This window comes from Sarcophilus harrisii, chromosome 2 (assembly GCF_902635505.1).
Source record: "Sarcophilus harrisii chromosome 2, mSarHar1.11, whole genome shotgun sequence".
NCBI lineage: Eukaryota > Metazoa > Chordata > Mammalia > Dasyuromorphia > Dasyuridae > Sarcophilus > Sarcophilus harrisii.
Genome location: NC_045427.1, coordinates 412,809,839 through 412,821,390, shown reverse-complemented (window position 1 = coordinate 412,821,390; position 11,552 = coordinate 412,809,839).

The window sequence follows — 11,552 nt, the reverse complement described above, 5'->3', positions numbered from 1 at the left end:
AAGTGAGTTGGGCTGGAAGAGACAATTAATTCCTAACATTTCCTACAACTCTAACACTCAAAGCTCTATGCTCTAAGATATCTTCAACTGTGATCCTCTATGTTTAAAGATGCTTTTACTACTGACTTTCTACCTTCCAAGATCCACTATCTATTTTAGCTCTGATCTTCTCTATTCAGTGTTCTAAAGTCAGCTTTAGCTGACACTCTATATTCTGTGTTCTAAAGTCAGTTTTAGCTCTGACATTTTGTTTTCTGTTTTAAAGCCCACCTCAGTCCTGACATACTGTGTTCTATGTTCTAAGGCTCATCTCAGCACTTACATACTATGTTCTGTGGTCTTAGGCCCATCTCAGCTATGGCATTCTAAATGGGATAGAAAGTGTATTCTTTTATTCAAAAGAAATATAAGATTTTTCTTAAAACCTAAAGAAATATGGAAGTAGCATGATTGTTCCTAAAATAACAAGGAATGCAATCGTTCTGGACTTTGTTTAGAAGAAATGAAATTTGTTCCTAACCTATGACATGCAAATGTGCCTAGAGGAGGACACTAGGATTGGGAGGAGAAATTGAGATTATATCTATGATAACTGGTTGAAGAAACTTTTATAGGCTGCCAAGTCTGGGGCAGGGATGGGGTGGTAGTGGAGAAGAGATAATGATGCTAGCTCCCTTAACATATTTATATGGCAGAGGGATTAAACTGTTCTGCTAGGCCCTGGCAGAAAGAATTAGTAACAATAGGTAAAATTTGCAGAGAAACAGATTTAAGCTTGAGGTAAGAAACCAAAAATTCCTACTAATTAGATCCATCAAAAAGTAGAATGTGCCACTTCAGAAAGTAACCCTCACAATCTTTAAGCAAAGGGCTAATGACCATGTGTCAGAGATATTACAAAAAGAATTTTTGTTCAGGTACTGACTAGACTATATAAGCTACAGATTTAGAATTAGGAAATAGATGCCATTATTATCCCAATTTACAACTGAGAAAATTAGGATAGAGTGACTTGCCCAGGGTCACACATACCAGTAAATGTAATGTGCTAAATTTAAACTCAAGTCTTCTGACATCAAGTCCAGCTTTTATCCACTACACCACTTAAGTACTTCATATTTAGATAAGTTTGTAAAACACTTTCCTTACTCTACTCTAATGAGGAAATGCAAATATGAGAATATTATTGTTTCCATTGTACAGATTGGAAAACTAAAGATCACAAATAGCAAAATGGCTCACTGCATCACAGAGCTAGCCACTGGCAGAGTAGACTCTTCAATGCAGATCTTTTGCCTGCTAGGCCAAGGGAAACTAAAGATCACAAATAGCAAAATGGCTCACTGCATCACAGAGCTAGCCACTGGCAGAGTAGACCCTTGAATGCAGATCTTCTGCCTGCTAGGCCAGGTCTTTTCCCACTGTACCAGTCTTCCAACAAGGCTCTTCTGTGAGCAAGGCCTGGGGGGTCTGGCAGAAGGAAGGCAGGAAATAGATCTGGGAAGGCAGCTCTTCATGTCCTCCCTCAAGTGGGTGACAAGCCCGTGGGAGAACAAGGGGAGGGGCAAGGAGGTTGTGCCTCAAGACATGTTTTCAGAGCCATCTTCCTTACAAAGTTTCCAGTGATAGAACTGAGCCCTGCTTGGTATTTGACCAAATATGGTGGTATTTCCCCATATCCTCCTGCCCTTGCCAGCTCCTCAGTCATGTAGTGCAAACCTCCCCTGGACACATCCATCTTGTGACATTCCAAAGTGGTTCTAGTTCTACGAATGAGCTTCACTTTCCTGACTTCTTTCCTTTCCTATAAATAACCCTGGGTGGGGGTTGGAAAGACTGGAGAGCTGTGGGACTTAGTCCTCAGCCTCTTGCTCTTCATCTCTCTCAATTTTTTTTTTATTATTGAGCAGGAACATAGGGATCTATCTGGTTCCTCCTGTCACTGAGGAGTCCGAGGACTTGCATAGTTTCTGATCATTTCTGATCCCCATGATCAACTCGCTCACAGCCTTACACAAGTGACTTTCCATTTTACTCATTATTAAAGACCTCATTGCAGTTTCAAATTTGGAATCAATTGCATGACATGGGAAACACTGGCACAGGACTGCCCAGAATGGCATGCTTTCATCAGAGAAGGTGATGTGTCCTATGAGTAAAACAGAATTTCATTAGCTCAAAAGAAACATGAGATATACAAATTTATAATCATATACTATTTGTGTCTGAATTGTGATAGGTCCTTCTGAGATTGTATTGGTCAGATCAGACACAGTCAGACACACTACCTTTATTCCAATGTAGTGATGTCATTTCAGTTTTGTTCTAAAACAAAAGCCACAACAACCATCCAAAGACTTCATGAAGTTCATAAAGGAGGAAGGACTTTAGAACAGAAAACATAGAATGTCAGAGTTGGAAGGAAATTCAGAACATGGGACATAGAATATCAGAGCTGGAGGTGGCCTTGGAAGTTAGAATAAAGTCTGCCAGAGGTAGAAGAGGTCTTAGAATATAAAATATTAGATATGAAATTGACCTTAGTACACCAGAACATGGCATGTCAGAACTAGAAGATGCCTTGGAACAAAGAACATAAACTGTCAGAGTTGGAAAATGCTTTAGAACAGACGTCAGAATAGGAAGTAGCCTTAGAAATGGAATATCCAATCTGAAAGTGACTCTAGAGTCTAGAGTCAGGGGTCCTCAAACTATGGCCTGTGGGCCAGATGCAGCAGCTGAGGATGGTCATCCCCCTCACCTAGGGCTATGAAGTTTATTTAAAGGCCCACAAAACAAAGGTTTTGTTTTTACTATAATCCAGCCCTCCAACAGTCTAAGGGACAGTGAATGGCCCCCTATTTAAAAAGTTTGAGGACCCCTGCGTCTAGACCATAGAACATAGGATTTCAGAATAGAATGTCAGAGTTAGAAGTAGCTTTAGAACTTAGAATATAGTGTCAGAAGTCTTAGAACAGAATATCAGAACAGGAAAGAACTTTAGAATATAGCATGGCAGAGCTGAATGTGATTTTAGAGCTTAAAACATAGAATGTCAAAGCTGGAAGGGGCTTATCACGTAGAGCATAGAATTTCAGAAATGAGAGAGCTAATACAGACAAAACATACGATGTCAAAACTAGAATAGATTTTAGAGCATGAAGATAGCAGAAGTAAGAAGTGGAACAGTTTCTGGAGGTTACTCAGGGATCTTTCTACAGCAGCACTCATTCTCCCACACCACCAAAGCAAGGCTGGCCTTATAGAAAGTTTGGCATAGACAAGGCTTGCTTTTTGTGCTTCTTATTTTTCTTTGTAATATCCATTGCTCTAATCTTGTTATTTCATGATGGAATCAGAGGATCTCAAAGTCAGAGGGGAATCTCAAGGGCCACCTGCTCTCACACATACTGAAAATCTCCTCTATATCTCCTCTGCAAACCTGTAGTGATAAGAAATTGACCACTGATTAAACCAGCTCATTCTTATATGTTGGAAAGTTTTTCTTCAAGCCAAGGTGGAATTTGTCTCTCTAGAATTTTCCCCACTGTTTGGTACTACTTCTCTTTGGGGAGTAGCAGAACAAATCTAGACAGAGTACCAGATCTGGAGTCAAGAAGACTCCTCTTCCTGAGTTCAAATCTGGCCTCAGACACTTACTAGCTATGGGACCTGGGCAAGTCACCCTATTTGCTTTAATTTCCTCATCTGTTAAATGAGCTGAAGAAGGGTGGCAAACTACTCCAGTATTTATGTTAAGAAAACCTGAAAAGGGATCATGAAGAGTTGGACATGACTGAAAAATGACTGAATTGAATAAAAATAAATCTAAATTCTTTTCCATATGATAATTTTTAAAATATTTAAAAACATAGCACATTCCCCTTCTTTATCCGACCATGCCTTCTCTTCTCCAGGTGAAACGTTGCCTTTCTTCAGCTGATCCTCATATGGATTAATCTTGAGGCCCTTTTCCATTGTACTCATTCTACTCTGGAGCCTCTCCATTAATCAATATCGTTCTTAAAGTCATCACCAAGTCCATTCCAAACGAGCTGTCTCATATTTCCTATCCTGTACACTCCCACCACAACCAAATTTGGCACAGATTTCCATCACTTATTTGAACTATTATAATATCTTATTAAAAGATCTTTCTACTTTTAGTCTCTCTTCTTTGGATCAATCAGTATTTTTCCTGGATAATCATAGCTGGATTGCTTCTCAGATCATATTACACCCCTTCTCAGAAACTTTCAATGGTTCCTCATTGCTTCTGAGATAACATCCTGTCTCCTCAGCTTGCTACTCAAAGTCTTTTGCCCTTTTGTCCTCATCTCCATCTTTAACATTTTTTCCTTCTGTTCTCCAACACAAACCCTGAGTTCTAAACATTGTGCTTTCTTTGCACTCCATCAAACAGCATCATAGCTGTAAAGCTGGAAAGGACTTGAGATGAGAAAACTGAACCTCAAGGTATTTAAATGACTCACCCAAGCTTATACAGGTAACAAGCATCAGAGAGATGCCAAGTGCTTTTCTGCCTCAATTCCTTTCTTTAGGCATTAGCTCTGGAATTAGAGGATTAATCAAATTTTGCTTCTGGTTATTATTATCACCTAAGTTACCTCGAACAAAGCCCTTCTAATCTGAAAAATAAGTGGTTAAGGCTAGTTGGGTTAAGAAAGTTGAGGTTCCTTCCAACCCTAGAGCTAGCATTCTATGAAATGTCATTCAGCTTTCAATCTTACCTATCCAGAACTTTTTCATATTGGAAATGATGTCTCCCATCTTTGAGCCCAATGACACTTTGTTGTTACTTTCCTATTGTGCTGATCATGTTCTTTCTGGAGGAGGCATCAGAGGTCATCTAACTCTTCTTTCATTCCCTAAACTCCTCTACTCATATTTTAGAAAAAATAAAACAGCTCTAGAGAAGTGAAGGTGACTTGCTCCTGTTTAGTATTCTTTCCACTACTGCAAATCTGTTTCTTCTCAGTCTGAGTTTGAGATCATTTCTGATCTCTTCTACTAAAGAATGGGGACATCACGGTTGCAAAGAGGATAGAGCATTGGGCTTGGAATCAGAAAGACTCATTCTTCCTGAGTTCAAATCTGGCCTCAGACACTTATTATTTTTAGACCCTAGGCAAGTCACTTAACCCTGTTTACCTCAGTTTCTTCATGTGTAAAATGAACTGGAGAAAGAAATGGCAAACCACTCCAATATGTTTGCCAAAACAAAACAAATGGGATTATGAAGAGTCAGATGTGACTGAATAACAACAAACTAAAAGATGGACTACCAACAAAGAGTAACCAATGCCTATTCATCTTTATTTCCTCCACATGGGCCTTAAGTAAAGACAAATTGTTGAATGAATGAGAAGATCAGAAAACTTGAAGAATCAGGGAAGGTTGATAATGATGGTGGGAAACTGTTTTTGTCCACCAGGTGGCAATGCTATAAAGTCATATTCCTGATACAGGAACTCGGGAACTTGTTTTCTGCCACCGGTCCTTGGCTCACACAATTCCCCCGGTTTTACTCTCTCTTCTTCTCTCCCTCCCTCTCCCCAATCAAGCACTCAGAATCATAAGATCATAGACCTAAAGCTGGAAGGGGCCTCAGAGACTGATTAATCTAATCTTTTCATTTTATGGTTGTTGTCCAGGAAAGTTCACGGTTTGGTCAAGACTCATCTGGACTGTATGCTCAGATCCAGAATTTAATGGCAGATTCTTTCATTCCAGAAACTGTGACCTTTTCTACTGTCCTAGGCTGCCTCAGCTCTCATTTGGAAATCCTACCTAGTCTTCAAGGCTTAATTCAAAAACCAGCTTCTTCCAATGGAGATCTTCCAGGCTGATTTTGTAGAGTAATATGTTTTTACTTCTCATGTACTTAGCATATATTTCATAATAGTAATGATAGTAAATATTTATTAATCTTTTATATTCTTCATCTCAAATGAACCTCACAACATCCCTATGGAATAAATAGTTTAATATTATCTTCTCCAATCCATCATCCACTTAGTGATTAAAATGATCTTCCTAACCTGCAGATCTGAATGTTACCCCTTCCTCCTCCAATAAACTCTAATGGCTTCCTATTGCCTTCAGCATCTAATATCAAAATAAGCGCCAGAGGTTTGATACTGTCTTTTGCCTCTTTTTGTACTCCCCCAAGTCTTAGCACAGTATCTAGAACACAGTAGGTGCTTAATAAATGTTAATTGAATTGAATTGTTTTACCACCTGGACTTTTTCCCCCCTACCTTTCCAGTCTTGTTACATCTAACTCCAATGTACTCATTTTTGTTTGTTTGTTTGTTTAATTTTTTAAATCATTTATTTAAATTAATTATTTATTTTAAATCATTTATTGCTTTACAAATCATATTGGGAGAGAAAAATCAGAACAGAAAGGAAAAAAAATGAGAGAAAAAAACAGAAAAAAGTTAACTTAGCATGTGTTGATTTACATTCAACTTCCATAGTTCTTTTTCTGGACACAGATGGCATTTTCTATTCAAAGTCTATTGTAATTGCCATGGATCACTGAATCACCAAGAAGAACCAAATCTTTCATAACTGATCATCTCACATTCTGTTATTGTATATCTAACATACTTTTTAATATAGTTACACTGGCATACCTGTTGTTCTCACACATAACCCTTAATTTCCCTACTGAGTACTTTTGGCACTGACTGATTCCCTATGCCTGGAATACTTACTCTCCTTCATCACTTCTGATATGTTCAACTTCCCTGCTGCCTTCTAATTTCTCTAGGAGATTTTCTGTTGCCCTTCTTCTTCAACTACTGGTTTCTTCCCTCTGAAATCATCTTCCATCTATAGGATATAGCTCTTTGTATATACAGTTATTTGCATGCTACTTCCCTATTAGAGTATAAGCTTCTTAAAGGTAGGCACCATATTTTGCCCCCTCACTGAAATCCTCAGGACTGAGCATGACAAATGCCTGTTGAGTGAATGACTAACAGATGAGGACAACACTTACTTCTCAGGGTTTTGGGTATAATCCAGTGAGATAACACATGTATATAAAATGTTCTTCAGATCTTAAAGTGTGATATGAATGGCAACTATGAGGAAACTTAAGCTGATAGTAGATATGATCTCCTTGATGTGACATAATTGGGATTTTCCCACTCCCATACAATGTTACTTCTCTAAACTATATAAGAGTTACCATATATTTTTATTTGTAGCCCAGTGTCTCTGAACAAAGCAACTGCTTCATGAAAAACAGTGGATAGAGTACTGTGCCTCTTGTCAGGAAGATCTGAGTTTATATAACTAGCCTTTGACATTTATTGGCTGAGTGACGCTTAATTTCTTCCTGTCTTAGGTCACTTATTTGTCAAATGGGAATAATATCACCTTCCTCCTAGATTAGTTGTGAGGATCAAATGAGATAATATTTGTGAAGTACTTGCTAACTTGGAAGCTCTATAGAAAGACTAAATATTAAATAGAGTAGGATTTGCAATTTATTTGTAGAATACTTTTGCTACTTTGAAAACACTATTACGTATTAAATAGAGCAGGATTTGCAATCTTACTTTTTTTGTCCTTAAGAATTTATTTATTTATTTGTTTTTGCCAATGAACATTTTATTTATTTTTTTTGGGGGGGGGGAGAGGCAATGCAGCCAAAGCAGTTCTTTTTTTATAGCTTTTTATTTTCAAAACTTATGCATGAATAATTTTTCAACATTGACTCTTGCAAAACTTTGTGTTCCAGTTTCCTCCCCCTTCCCTCCACCTCTTCCCCAGATGACAAGTCAAGTAATCCAATATATGTTAAACATAGTAAATATATGTTAAATCCAATATATGCATGCATATTATACAATTTATCTTGCAATTATCTTACAATTTATCTTTATACAATTTTATCAAGAAAAATCAGCTCAAAAAGTAAAAAAATAAGAAAGAAAATAAATGCAAGTAAACAACTACAAAAAGTGTGAAAATGCTATGTTGTGATCCACACTCAGTTCCCACAATCTTCTTTCTGGATGTAGATGGCTCTCTTCATCACACTATCATTGGAACTGGTCTGAATCATCTCATTGTTGAAAAGAGCCATGTCTATCAGATTTGATCATCATATAATCTTGTTGTTGCCATGTACAATGCTCTCCTGGTTCTGTTCATACAACATCAGTTTATGTAAATCTTTCCAGGCCTCTTTGAAATCATCCTGCTGATCATTTCTTATAGAATAATAATATTCCATAACATTCATATAACGTAACTTATTCAGCCATTCTCCAATTAATAGGCATCCATCAGTTTCCAGTTTCTTGCCACTACAAAAAGGTTGCCACAGACATTTTGCACATGTGGGTCCCTTTCCCTCCTTTAAGATCTCTGGGATATAAGCCCAGTAGAAACACTGCTGGATCAAAGGGTATGCACATTTTGATAGCCCTTTGGGCATAGTTCCAGGCAATTTTACTTTTTACCTATGCATGTTGGGCATGTTGTTGCTGTTGCTCAGACCTTAATTTCTTCTTTGTAAAGTAAAATTGAACTAGATTTTCTCTAAGGTCCCTTCCAACTCTAAGTGCTATGACTCTAAGAATGAGTCGTTTGGCTGTGGTGCCTGTATACAAGTTGTCCTTAGAAGATTTAAAGACTATCTGGCCTTGGAATGTGGGATGATGAGATGATGAATTGAAATTTCTACTTCCTTGGTCCAGTTGAAAAACCACTAGGGAGTAACAGAATGGGCAGGAGGGAGAAAGGGGACAGCCATATTTTGGAGGAGGCAGTTAGTGATGGGGGTGGGGAACCTCAGTGTGGAGGGAGAAAGGACAGAATTTGGCAAACATGTGATTGTGTGAGGAGACAAAGGGGCAGAATATAGAGCAAGGACTGAATGATTTAAAGGGAAAATAAAAAAAAAAAAAGAACAAAGTCTAGGGAGGCAGGGACAGGGTGAAAGAGATAGGGAACAAGGGCAGGGTGGGGAGCAGGGGACAGCATAAGCCTGAGGGAGGAAGGAGACAGCAGCGTTTTGAGACAGGAGCCTGAAATAAGGTTTGCGTCAGTGCTGCCTGGAGAGTGACAGTGGGAAAGAGAAGAGAGGAAAAATTATCAGGGGGGCTGCAAATGAGCAGATTCCAAGAGAAATGGATAGACTGATTCATGGGGAGAGGGTGGAGCAAGGAACAAAGTTTAGAAGGATGGGGACAAAGTAGATTTGGGAGCAGAGAATAGGCAGGGTAAAGGAGAGAGGATAGCATGTTCTGAGTGAGGACAATAGGGGACAAAGCGGGTGGGGAGAGAGGAGAGAGTGTCAAGAGGTAAAGGGATCATAGTGAACTAGAAGGGATCCCAATGGCTTTCTAGTCCAATTCTCAATTTTCAGATGAGGAAACTGAAGCATGGGAAGTTTTAATGACTCACCCAACCCATACAAGTACTAGGTGCTAGAAGCAGGACTTGTAACTGCAGAGCTAGAGCTTTTTAAATATATTGAGCAGGGGGACAATTGTGAGGGAGGGGAGAAATCTGAGTCTCAGGCAGAAGGTCTAGAAGTGAACAGGTTGGGAAGACAGAAGGCAGCATTATACAGAGGAGTTCAGAGGTAGGCTACTGGCCAAGGAGTCTTGCCATCAGCTCCCCTGCAGCTCAGCCCCACTTGGGGGCTCCTTGCCCAGGCCCATATTTGCACAAATGCCTGCTCACTGATCTCTCTGGAGTCCTAGCCAAAAGGAGCTATTTTAAGCTCTCAGGAAAGGAACATTGTTTGGTGGGAATGAGACAGGCCTGTGAGCTCCCCATTCTCAAAAAAGGGAAAACTACCAGACCAGTGCCTCTGGATAATATAAACATGGAGGGAGGCCTGGCTGACTTGTCCATCTGCTCCATACCAATTCTGTTTAGATACGCAGGCCTGAGTCTGGGAGCTCATATGCTGGCAACTGAGAGTTCCATACCAATTGGTGAGAAATCAACCAATAGAAGGGCAGATAAGTGATTTATTGGCATCAATCCCACTTATTTTTAAGATGAGGAAGATGAGGCCCAACAAGGTTGATGATTTTTCCATGGTCATATAGGTAGTAAATGTCCTATTTTATCGCCATTGCTCCATTCATGAGATTATTTTTGACCTGGAAGCAGGAGTGCCTGTGGCTAGCTTGTGAGAACTGATTATTAATTTTCTTTAGTGTAAGCACTGATACCTCAGAAGTCTGCAAACACCACAAATCAGGGATAAATTTATTGTTTTGCTGATTGTCTAGACTTAAGAAAGCATTGGAAAAAATGTAAATAATAAGAATGTAGCTTTAAAAATGTGCTGTACCTCCATGCTTTTTTGGTGAGCAGTTAATAAGCATTTATTAACACACCTCTGACTAGGAGGAAACAAAGATCATCTTGTCCAATTTCATTTTATAGATGAGAAAAAGGAAGCTCAAAGATATTTATGTGTCTTCCTTAAGATTATGAGGTAGTATCTAGATTTTGAACCATTCTTCTGACTCTACATTGATTACTTTCCTCTTTGTACCACCTACCTCTAGATCCAAGCAGAATAATTCTAATCCCTTGAGGGTAGCAATGTGGTTAACTGGAAAGAACACTGTCTCCATAGAATCTGAATTAAAATTTGACTCTGCTACTTACCAGCTGTATGATATTGAAGAAGTCATTTAATCTCTTGGAGCAACAGTTTCCTTTTTTAAAAATAGCTTTTTATTCACAAAATATATGCATGGGTAATTTTTCTGCATTGATCCTTGCAAAACCTTTTGTTCCAATTTTTCCCCTCCTTCCTTCCACCCCCTCCCCCAGATGGCAGGCAGACCAATACATGTTAAATATGTTAAATACAATGTATGTATACATGTCCATACAGTTATTTTGCTGCACAAAAAGAGTCAGACTTTGAAATAGTGTACAATTAACCTGTAAAGGAAATCGAAAATGCAGGCAGACAAAAATAGAGGGATTGGGAATTCTATGTAGTGGTTCACACTCATTTCCTTGAGTACTTTCACTGGGTGTAGCTGGTTCAATTCATTACTGTTCTATTGGAGATGATTTGTTTCATTTCATTGATAAAGAGAGCCACATCCATCAGAATTGATCATCATATAGTGTTGTTGTTGAAGTATATAATGATCTTCTGGTCCTGCTCACTTCACTTAGTTCATGTAAGTCTCTCCAGGCCTTTCTGAAATCATCCTGCTGGTCATTTCTTGCAGAACAATAAAATTCCATAACATTCATATAACGTAATTTACTCAGCTATTCTCCAATTGATGGGCATCCACTCAGTTTCCAGTTTCTGGCCACTACAAAGAAGGCTGCCCAAACATTTTTGCTTATATGGGTCCCTTTCACTTCTTTAAGAGCTCTTTGCGATATAAACCCAGTAGTAGCACTGCAAGCAGCAGTTTCCTTATTGTAGAATAAAGGAGGTGCATTAGAATGCTGCTAAGGTCCCTTCTAGCTCTATGGTACTGTTCTAAATGATAATCCTTTCAATACTTAAAATC